This window comes from Spodoptera frugiperda, chromosome 14 (assembly GCF_023101765.2).
Source record: "Spodoptera frugiperda isolate SF20-4 chromosome 14, AGI-APGP_CSIRO_Sfru_2.0, whole genome shotgun sequence".
Lineage (NCBI taxonomy): Eukaryota > Metazoa > Arthropoda > Insecta > Lepidoptera > Noctuidae > Spodoptera > Spodoptera frugiperda.
Genome location: NC_064225.1, coordinates 6,737,850 through 6,749,404, shown reverse-complemented (window position 1 = coordinate 6,749,404; position 11,555 = coordinate 6,737,850).

Sequence of the window (11,555 nt, the reverse complement as noted above, 5' to 3'; positions counted from 1 at the left end):
ATTGGCGTTCGATGCGCGGGAACGTGTGTCAAATGACGTATGACGTTTATAAACAGGTTGTATGGAAATTATTGCAGTTTTATTTTTTTTATAATTTATAGTTGAATGCAATCGCGGACTGAATAGCTGTTGGTCTAAATCAGTGTTCAGTGTTTCAGTGTTGTAATGGTTGGGCTACAACTGTCCGATTGTAATGGTTTGTTACGGCGAAAGCGGCCGGTATTCTTAGACGTTGCGAGGCTAGGAATGTTTGATTTCTGACAGTATAGCCAGAGTTACAAAATGAAATCAAATTAACTAGTTTTTATACTAGTTATTACATCCTAAAGTGTTTTTATACTTTACTAGCGACCCGCCCCAGCTTTGCATGAGTGCAATGGTGATATATTATGCATGTATCATACATATAAACCTTCCTCTTGAATCACTCTATCTATTAAAAAACCTCATCAAAATCCGTTGCGTAGTTTTAAAGATTTAAGCATACAAAGGGACATAGGGTCAGATAGAGCGACTTTGTTTTATACTATTTAGTGATAAATTGATATCTTAAAATGTTTTTTTTATACTTATCAATATATCACTTAATCACCCAGGCACTGTCATATATTATCTAGTTCATAACATACTTAGGTACCTGTACCTAATTACTTAGGCACTTAGTTTGACCTGCGACTCAGTTCACCTAGATCGTAGACGAAATGACGCCGCCGCACCTATTTATGTAGACTTCATAAATAATACATAGACAGCATAAATAGCTGGTCGATTTATAGCGCGTCCGTTGTCCTATGCTGGTTAATATTCTGTGTGAATCACGGTGTATGGGTGAATGTATGGAACAGCTATTTGTAATTCGTAGAATTTTGGTTACGAATCGTAGAGCGAAAAGAAGTCTTATAGATATTTTTTTTTTTTCTAAGGTCACTTTGAACTAGCTGACCTGAAACTAGAAGTCATTAGGCCTATGTTCAGCAGTAGACATCTTGTAGCTGGCGTGATGATGAGTATAACTTATTTTTTAAGTGTAGGAGAGCCATGCTTCGGCACGAATGGGCCGGCTTGACCAGAGTGATACCACGGCCTCACAGAAAACTTATGTGAAACAACGCTTGCGTTGTGTTTCGTCGTATGAGTGAGGTTACCGGAGGTCCAATTAACCCCTTTTCCAATCCTCGATTCCTCAACAAGTCTTAAATTGATAACCCTCAAAAGACCGGCAACGCACTTGTAACACCTCTGGTGTTTTGGGTGCCCATGGGCGGCGGCGATTGCTTACCATCAGGTGATCCATTTGCTCGTTTACCGGTTTATATCATAAAAACGTGAGGTTTTAGCTGAGTTACTGTGTTGTACACCAGTATGATTTATGTGCTCTACAACCAATCCTACTCTTCCCGCGGGAATTGTAAGGAACATTTAACAGAGACAGGGCAGCAGCACTGTTAACCTGAACGCAGTTCAAAGATCCTTGTACCTAAATCCATTTGTAATATCGAGGGTCGTTTTCCGTACAATCGGAGCAATGACTCAGTAGATTTCCCACGACTAAGAACAATACGTCTTCCATCCTTATCTACCACGTACAACAGAAAGAGACACACGCAGTGTAGGACATGGTTACATTTTGCAGAAGCCTTGTAAATAAGAAGACATTATTAATCTTCAGTTTTGTAGTGATTTATCGTGGGAGTTAGGAGTAACTTCTGTTGTTAGTTGTTACCTACATAGAATCTTGTAGGTCGATTGTAACACTTTTACTTTAGTACTACACTATCGAATAACCACGGTGGTGCTTTTCCACCGGAGATGTGCTATGTAGCTATGCTACGAAGATGTTATAGCTAAGCTGTGAAATTATATGACCGTTTCCACTGATACTAAGCTATGTAGCTGTGCGAAGATGCTCAGATCGAGTCTGTGATGTATTGATAGTAGCCACCCATAGTACGCGTCTATAGCACGCATGTTTCCATTAAAAAAAAACATAACATAGCTAAGTCCGTTTCCACAAGTACCAAGCTATGTGTACCAATGAATATGATTCGTGGAAGCCAACGCATCCACAGCAACGTAACGTACATCTCTGGTGGAAAAACACCATAAAAGTAATTTAGACATTGATTTTGAAGATAGTCATATCGTGGGTAGGTCACTTTATAAGTACCAAGGCTCCAGCTCAGTGCAGGAGTTGGAATTGGTGGTTTTTAGTCAGTCACGGTCTGGCACTCCTCTTGTCTCACCGAGGGCGAGATAGTTTGATGATTTTCCTTCCTCATACAAACAGATTGTAGTGTAGACGAATAAAACATAAGAACCTTGTTATTTACTTTTAAATAGTACCTTTTTTGTATCGTCACGCCTTTTATCCCCGAAGAGGTAGACAGAGGTGCATATTACGGCACGTAATGCCACTGTACAATGTACACACACTTTTCACCATTTGTGTTATAAGTCCCATGTAATAGGGGTGGGCCTATTGCCATATACTGGGCACAATTCCAGACTCCGTGCTCCTACTGAGAAAATTTCGAAAAATTAATATAAGGCCATATACCAGACACAATTCCGTGCCACCACTGAGAAATTTTCGAAAAATCCCATTAATACTTTGTCCTACCAGGGAATCGAACCCCCTTGTCCAGCAGTCGCACTTGCGAACATTCTACCAACGAGGCAGTCAAGAGTATCCTCGACTTCTTATTTAAAGAAGTAGGTAAAAAGGAAGTGTTAGTTATCACAGCGTCCTACTTACTAAAGGTCTAAAGGAAGTTTTGCTAAACATTTCGGTAATGCGAACGCACTTATAACCGTTACACGGTTTCAAACTGACGCTATAATATCGTCGTACGTGTTTTCCTGTGCCCACATATTTAGTATCTCTTTATGTATGTATGTTTGTATGTAGGTACTATTTACCGTTCCAACTTTCCCCTTGAAAATTAAAAATGAAAGCGAGTTGCTAACTGTTTTGTTTTTAAAACACTAATGAAATGAAAAGATCTAGTTAGTTGAGGTCACCTGTAGTTGTTACCTGCATTTTTTTAAACGGTTTAAAGTGGTTTTCGAGGAAAGTTTAACTTTGGAACTCGTTACTGCTTACTATTAAAGATTTTACTCATTTATCGGATAGTCTTTTTTATGGGATAGTCTGGTAAATGATCACTGATAGCCTGGTGGTAAGCAATCGGCGCCCTCGTGAATTCACTCAACACCAGACTAATGGATTTTCTTGCTCGTTCTTCTTCAATCAAAGCTACACTTTGGAACGAGCACCTAGCTTCACTGATGGACAGACTGACAGACTATTATTTATTTCATTATATGTTTGACATTACCAAAGTACCTATTCATGGTTTAATTGGAATAAATGATTTGACTTTGACTTTGCAAGTACGTTGCCAGCCTCAATTTTATACCAAAAACGTAATACATAAAAATTCAAATCAATTCAAGACAAATTAAATCCTTCATAATACCTACACATAACAACTAACAATAACACCCACAGAGTATACAATTTTCTCGGTTAATAACTGTGTAATACAACCTTAACCCGCGAACAGTGGGTGATGTGCAGGCGCTACATAACCTCACGTAATGAAGATTACATTCACGTTGACTCATCTTGACATACTACGCTTAGAGACTGGGGGCCTACTCTAATTCAACGAAAACCGAAGTTTCGTCCGAAACTTCGCAGATTGCATACTACAATTCTATTTATTGCGAACTTTCGTGAACAAAAATGAACGAATGAAATGAAGATAAATAAATAGGTTTTGATTTGAAATTAAAAATAAAACGTTATTTTAAGTAATGTCATTAGTAAATCAAAAAACGGCCGAAAATTAAACGAAACTTCGGATTCGAGAACCGGAGTAGGCCCCCGGTCTGTTCACGCCTATACAATGATTAGAGAATTAAAAATGTTGGAAGAGGGAATCGGATTCACTTGTAGAGGGTTCCGTTGCTTTTGGTTTTCTTTTTCTTCTCCTCTAATAATATCTTCTGATTTATTTCGTTGCGGGATCCAAGACAGTCATTCATGTCCCTGGGACATTTTTCATGGTTGTATCTACTATAGATCCTAACTTACAGGAGTTGCAGCGGTTTTGGAAGATTGTAGCGGGTTTGTCCCATTAAAAAATGCTTTGGGTTGAAAATAAAGTATCATTTTTTTCTTGGTAATGGTTGTTTTGCGTCATCTTAGAAATCTGATATTTTCTCATCTTGGAGTGGTTATAGATAGTTTAAGTTTCTACTCAATACTTCGATTACTTAGATGAGAAAGTTATACTTACTTCAAATCGTAGACGTTAGTAAATTAAAGTACTTAAAATCTGCAGCAAAGTTAAAGTCGAAGCATTTTTTTTCGCCCATGGAATAGGAGCGCACGAGTCACCGGGCTTAGATACCTAAGTATTACCTACATATATGAAATCCGGAGTTGCGGACTGCCTAGTGGGTTTACCGGGGCTCCGGCTCGAAAAGCAGGAGTAGGAATAGGGTGGTTTTTAGTCAGTAAGAGTCTGACATTCCCTCTCGTCTCGCCCAAGGCGGGAGAAGTCATTGGATGATATTCCCCTCAATTTTTTTTTATAAAATAAAACGTTTTTTAGGCGCGGAAGCACTTAAAAACAATAGGATTACGAAATATAAGCAGTCGGAAGATGATTTCGAGGATTTATTACTTAATTAAGTCGTTCTTTGTCCGCTTGATTGTTTCCCGTGGAAGCGCGGGAACTTAGAACAGTGACACACATTTTGTGAACTGGTTCATAGATGTTAAATAATAATTCTTGTTCTTTCACAATACTTAAATGGGTGATTAAATGTAACAATGTTCAATTAAACAGCTTTAGGGTGTTTTTCCATCAGAGATGTGCTATGCTATGTTGCTGCAGATGCGTTTGGCTTCCGCCTATCATATTTAAAGATACTTAGCACTGGTGGAAACGGACTCAGCTAAGCTATGTGTTTTATATGGAAATATGCGTGCTATGGATGTGTCGCATCTTCGCAGCACATCTTACTCGCACAGGTACATAACTTATTATCTATGGAAACGGTCACAGCTTAGCTATTACATACTTGCTATATAGCTACATGGCACATCTCTGGTGGTAAAACACCCTGAAATAGATCGTCTAATAACATTTTGATAAAATGGAGATAATTTTGATAATTTTTTCATTTGTATCTAACAATCGTAATTACATTAAAAGTTACATAATAAAAGACCAACCATAAAATTATCATAAGACCCAATTTCGCATAGCTGAGATCAATTCTATAGCAAAATGAATCTATTTCTTTAATTTCACTCGCACAAATTACTTTCTAACCAATAAAATATTACTTTGTTTTAAAAATAAGCTTGAAATTAAAATTATATAATAATTTAAATGTCATAACGTGAGTTAATCAATTCTATGGTGTAATCGATTATTATGGCTTATAAGGTACCTGCGAATTTATGTCATTGTGTCAGTATTCATTTACTTCACACGACTGCAGTGAGGAAGGATATTTTTTGTGTAGATTCTTTTATATCCGGAGCTGCGGCTAACGTAACAGGTTACCGGGGCTCCGGCTCAGAGTAGGAGAAGGAACGGGGTGGTTTGTAGTCAGTAAGAGTCTGATACTCCCTCTTGTCTTACCTAAGCAACTCTTTGTGTGATCCACAAATTGTTGTTTTGGGTCTGGGTGACATGTGTATGTGAACTTGTATGTTTGTAAACGCACCCACGGCACAGGAGAAGATCCTAGTGATTGCCCCACACAGTGTTTTATAAATAAAAAACATAAGTGTTTGTAATTAATCCATCTTTACATTCTTACCCACTGTGATGTTCTGCTGTAAATGATAAAGACAACAAAATAAAACTCGTAAATAACTACTACACTGAATATATTTAATCGTGAGATACATACTTTAGATAACAGATCCAGACATTGATTTATTTAGATAGGGTGATCGACACTATAAGTACACACTTTTACCGAACATGTTTGACAGCAAGGAATGGTGAAAATTTAATAATTTACTAACAATTATTAAGACAAGATTCTTAGTAAACAATAACATTAAGATTTCTATGTATATTAGATTTTTATAAGTAAGTATTTTAATAACAAATAGGACCTGTTTTACAATGTTTAATTAGATTTTTGTTAGCTTTAACGGCATATATTTTGATATACTTCTGATGGAAGATATGTCCGTCAATTAGACTTATGAAAACTTGATTAGATATTGCAAAACAGTTTATGTAGATTAATGACACTTTCGGAAATCAAATACAAAAATTAAACAAGATCAAAGGAGATAAATTCTTATTCTCAGAATCATAAGGTACAATTTCAAATAACGCTGTCAAAACACGTCGGAACATTGATTTCAGAAATAGGAATATCATATGTGATTCTGTATAGATACTCTTACATAGAATGTACACAGATTTGCCTACGATAACAATAAAAGCGAGTAGAGGCAAAAGGTACATCCACTACACATAATAATCTATTAAAATATTCAATTTTATTACATGCAAAAGCTATGCAACACCTTCCACTCAAACGATTAATCCAGGAAACATTAATTTTACATTATACATAGATTTATAATAATAATAATTAATAATTTCTTTTAAAATTCAAAATATTGTAAAATTTTTGACACAACATTCAAAGATAGAAATGAGATTTCTGAAAACGCAAAATAAACTCTTAAAATATCAAGGTCCGTTATAAAGTGAACAAATCATAATATATAGGGTGACTGGTAATTAGTGAACGATATTTAAACACGTGATTGTACTACTGATTACAAACAACTTTCCCAAAGAAACTTTTTTTGTATACTCATTAGTTTTATTTTTACCACAATAACAGAACAACTATATTTGAGTCTTACGATAACACGGGCGCGGGCGCTTTGCTACTAACGAAATTTTCTTGTTTTGTTATCGTGATAAAAATAAAACTAATGAGTATACAAAAAACATTTCTTCGGGAAAGTTGTTTGTCATAATGAGTACAATCACGTGTTTAAATATCGTTCACTAATTACCAGTCACCCTATATAGGACCTATCACACAACTGATGTATAAACTTCCCGATCTCCATCTAGCTACTACATTCCCTTTTAAATATCACTATTAGATGGATAAGTACAATTAATTTTAGTAAGTAATTCTAGGCAATTCGGTTTAGCGAAACAAATGCTACGTAATGAGATTTCGAACAACGCTTGTATGGCTTCATATTTCTTAAACGTTAGTTCTTAAGTCATTGAAGAAATCGCACTACGCTCTTTACACGAAAAGTCACAAATTCTGATTCGAATAGAACATTTTTAAGAGACGATTTAGCTTATATTTTTTAAGAAAAATTATACCCGCTGTTTTAAAAATGGCGTTATTATTTTTTTAAGCAAGTTTCATCAGAATTTCTAACTTTCCACATAGATAATTATGTTACAATGTTATTCCCTACTATATAAATTGATATTTGTTCATCATAAGATGCCAAACCGACTTCAGTTGTTTCACAGCCTTTTTGAGTCTTGGTGGTATAAAAATTGCTATTTGAACTCTGTCCTATTAAAAATACTGTAATTATTTATTATTATTTGTAAATACATTTTGCTACCATTTCGTTAGGAAGGTTATTTTTTTTATAAAGGGGATTTAAAATCCATCACAATTCACTACATATTCGTTTGCTAGTATGTATATTTTGTACTGCATACCATAAGATACTCTGCTTTCAAAATTGCAGCATTATTTTGTTCAGTACCCTTAGTATGAGTTTGCTTTACGTTTAAAGTAATCGAAACGAGAGCGCGTTCAGCGTTCTGATTGGCCGGCTCGAATAAACTAACCAATCAGAGTGCTAAACGCTTTCTCGTTTATACATAAAACAAACTCATACTAGATACAGATCGGTATCAGTAACTCGTAGAAAAATTGTTTAGTAACTTTAGAGGTATTTTTTAAAGTGTCGTGTAAGGCAAATCGTATGGATTATTCCATTATTTGTATGCATCAAACCTTCCATTATGATTCAAGATCACAAGTCACAGGACAGAGTTAAATAATAATGATATTAATAAACTAAGAGGCGGGAATGAATAAGATTCTCGTTTTGTTTTCTCAGTACCACAAGTGAAGATATTATCACAATTATAAAATAAAAACACTCGTATTGTGTTGTTTATTAGTTCTTATTATCTGTATGTAGGGACAAGAGTTACTATTTGGTAAAATATATTCGTTGTTTCACAACGCCATTTTATGTTCACACAACCGAAATGAGTCTTTTCCTTTGGTTAATTTTAATACTGAATCACTAGTCGCTGACACTGGATATTGAGTCATAGTACAATGGGATTAAAGTTTAAAATATTAAGTAGTTTTTCAACCCGTTGAGCATATAGGAGTATCCATTGGTTATTAAGTAAATAGAATAGGAGACCAAGGAAAAGACATGACGCCCGCAGCTCAATACTGAACAACCAATACAATATCTCTTGCCCATACGAACAGATATCTTAATATTATTTTGTTTTTAATATTTATAACGTTGTTATAATGATCTTAGCCTCTTCTATGCATGTCTCAGTCTCAGGGAATGTATGTTGGTAAGTCTCTTCGTTGCCTTACAAAATATATGTTCACACATTCGAACTTTTTTTTATAAATGTCATAAAAATATTTGAAGGAAATTATTTAAACACGTTTCATTTCGTTTTAAATATACATATACATATATAGTTTTATCGTGCTCTAAGTTAAAGAGTACTTAGTACTACATACTATTTGAAGCAATAATTTTATTGGCCTCTTACGTTGGCCTATGGTCTTGTCTCATTGGGATACCGTAGGAAAATGCGCTTTATTTCCTTTGATTTTAGATATCAAATCGCAAAATCAGTTTAGAGAGCTTTTGGAGTAAATCAGTACCAATATTTGCAGATATGAACAATATCCCAATCAAACAAGATTGCACCCTATGCTAACAATATATAATCTAAAATTGAAAACATTTTGGAATTTCGAATGTTATAAAGTTGTATCGTGTTATTCTATAAAGGCATATTATGTGAGTTTGTCTTTTTGTTCGTCGTTATATCACGAAGATTGTGCGTGACTATCGTATATATTCTGTCAATAGTTTTTATTAATCATGATGAGACTTAAGATGATACTTGTTTATACCTTTTCTGAAAGCCTGACTATAAAGTGAAATATTTATTAGAACTAATATATAATTTAAACTAGGTGAGAAGTAATCAGGCTAGCAGAAGGGCGTAGTACAATATAAACACTAAATTAAACGTTTTTTTTAATACGGCAGCTGTTAGTAGAATAGGATAATTTCGATTAGTTGCAATCCTTTGCGTATGGATCAAGTTGTTCAGTCTATATATTCAAAATGCATGTATTGGGGACGGACTATCGTGTTCATTCGTGGTTTCTGTAAACCTGGGCTCCTTAATCCCCAAGAAATAAAGTCTATTTTCGTTTGTTACATCTGGCAAGTCGAAAGCATTACTTATATCATCGAATGTTCATTCGTTCGTCGAATCGTTCCTCTTAATTGTAAAACAGTTTTCATCAAAGCGATTTCCGTCAAAGTTTTAAATATTTGTATTAAACTAAACTAGCTGGATTGTCCATAGTCTGCCTACATTTCCTAACAAAATACATCCTATATTCGTTTGTCTTTCTTGTTTACATTTCACAGTAGCAGTGGCACTTGTTATTTATAAAAATTCACTGTATTTGATACAGTATCGCGATCGTTCGCTTAAAGCTTTAAGTTGATATAAATGATGTATTTGTAATACTTCGTTATATTTTGTGCAATGTTCGTGAACCCGACAGTATAACTGGTACTATATTTACAATCGCTACGGGTCCCATGACTAGATAGATGTTTAAACATTTCTTATTTTTCATTCTATGTTTTTAATTCACACCAAAAGTAACGTTTGACTTGATCTATGTTACTCTACGTCGCTTGATGTTACTTTGTGCGATGTTACTCGGCGACTTTTCTTCTGGCGTGTAGCCATGATGTAATAAAACCTGCTCGTTAATAATACTTATAGTTTCATCAGTATTGTCTCTTTAACTCGTTAAATAATAACATGAGCGCGCAAAATTGCAATACGTTGCAACAATAACTAGGAATGTCAATTAAATATTATATAAAAATCTTTCTAACAATATAAATGTGAGTAAGCAGGTTTGATTACATCAAGGGGGTTGTTATAATAAAAAACTTTTTCTTCTAACATTGCAATTATTACAACTACATGATAAATTCGCGATATTGAGAGATGTTGCCAGTAAACATATCATTCGGCCTTTCTCTATGTTCCTATATAATAACAGTTCTATATACTAAGATAACAAATTAAAGCAAGTATTTATCGAATCATTTGATTAGTTATATTGTTTTGTTTTAGGCAAGGTGGGGGTGCTAGTTATCGTGTTTCATACAAGACGTTTTGCCGTAGACTAGATCTGAATTGACTCATATTATATTGAATGTAAGGTTCATATTTATTAATCTGAAAGTTATTCTTTACCGGTTTAGCTGTTTGCTGGCCCTATTATGTTTAAGTAGATTTGCGTTCAAGTTTTTGGTTAAAAAAGATTTTATTTGATTTCTATTAATTTAAGTGAATGTGAATTTGATGTTCAAAAGTGCTTCCTCGGTATATTTGAAATAAGTAATTTTTACTTTGACTTTGAAGACATATTATTTATTCAAAGATATGTTGTTTTGAACTGCAACAGCATAGCTATTGCTCTTGCTGTGGAGCCTATTGTTAAACAGTACCCTTAGTACGAGTTTGCTTTACGTTTAAAGTAATTGAAACGAAAGCGTGTTCGGCGCCCTGATTGGCCGGCTCGAATAAACCAACCAATCAGAGCGCCGAACGCGAAAGCAAAGTCATACTAAGGGAAATCTAACCAATACAAATTTTATGAGCGTGCTTCTTATTTAACGAACATGCTTTTTTGACCCAGATGCAGCTACTAATGGGAGCTACCGTTTTCTTATTCACCAGATAGTCCAAATGCAGCAAGAGGTATTTTTGTCCAATCACAGAAGCTGTCAAATATTGATCGTACAATGGTGTGACATTAGCTAATTGCTCTATTGAAAACAGAACGAGAGGTTCACACTACCGCGATCTGGTGAGCAAAAATATGGTAAGCCCAATTAGACTGCGCGAAGTGGGTTGTGACGTACCCTGTTTATAGTTATGAGCCCCTGTTGCAGTTCGAAACTAGTCGAGTAATACAATACACTTTTTTACGCCCGCAAACATACTATTATAAGGTGTAAGTTTTTAACCGACAAATAAGTAAGTTCTCAGTTTGACCTGTATGTATGTCTGTATGTTTGTGCGCGATAATCTCGCGTTTGGCTGAACCGTTTTTGATGTGGTTTTAAGGATGATACTTTTCAGATTTAAAAGTAGGTTTTAAGTATATTACCGACTTAAAAAAATTAGATTCACACATAAACT